Below are 736 nucleotides of genomic sequence, written 5' to 3' on the forward strand. Positions count from 1 at the left end.
CTAGCAGTCCAGAAAAAAGGACAAATCAGAGCTTGCCATGCAAAAAGTGATTTTCTTTGTTGTTCTATTTTGTTTGGTTACTATGGGCCGTGTTCGTTCTTACTGGGTTACAGCTATTGCTGCAGCAACGATGTACCAGTGTTCAGTTCTATATGTAAATGTTCCAGTTTTCAGTTCTATATGTAAATGTCAACTATTTAGATCATTTTTTTCCGCCCAGAATATGTTAGTTTGTCGATTTTCAGAAAAAAAAAATTTAGGGAAATGTTTCAAAGAAAAAATACATACACAATTTTTACCCACTTAATGATTGTAAATACATATACAATACCCGAACTTCACTCAGGCCCAGGCACTAGCCACGCAGCAGGCTTCTACTGCATATGTTTAATTCTCGCTGTAGCTTGTCAAAGAGCTAAGGATTTTATAAATTTAATGCGTGTAAATTATTACTCAGACACCATATATATTTTTGCAGTTTACATAATAACTTCTGCGAACCTGAATTGAAAACTAAAATTTAAAAAAAATGAATTTTTTTATGAAAATACACATTAAATCACGCATCGGGTAGTTAGAACCTAACAAACACAATTTTAGCGATTCTGAACTGAAAACTAAAATGAAGAAAATATTGAATTTTTCCCTTTGCAAATATAGGACAACACTAAAGAGATACGTACTTTATGGATTGAGCGAAAAAAGTTTGGTTCCAGAAGACAATTATAACTTTGAA

The sequence above is a fragment of the Artemia sp. Qi Xiang Cuo genome, chromosome 10 (assembly GCF_049724085.1).
Source record: "Artemia sp. Qi Xiang Cuo chromosome 10, ASM4972408v1, whole genome shotgun sequence".
Lineage (NCBI taxonomy): Eukaryota > Metazoa > Arthropoda > Branchiopoda > Anostraca > Artemiidae > Artemia > Artemia sp. Qi Xiang Cuo.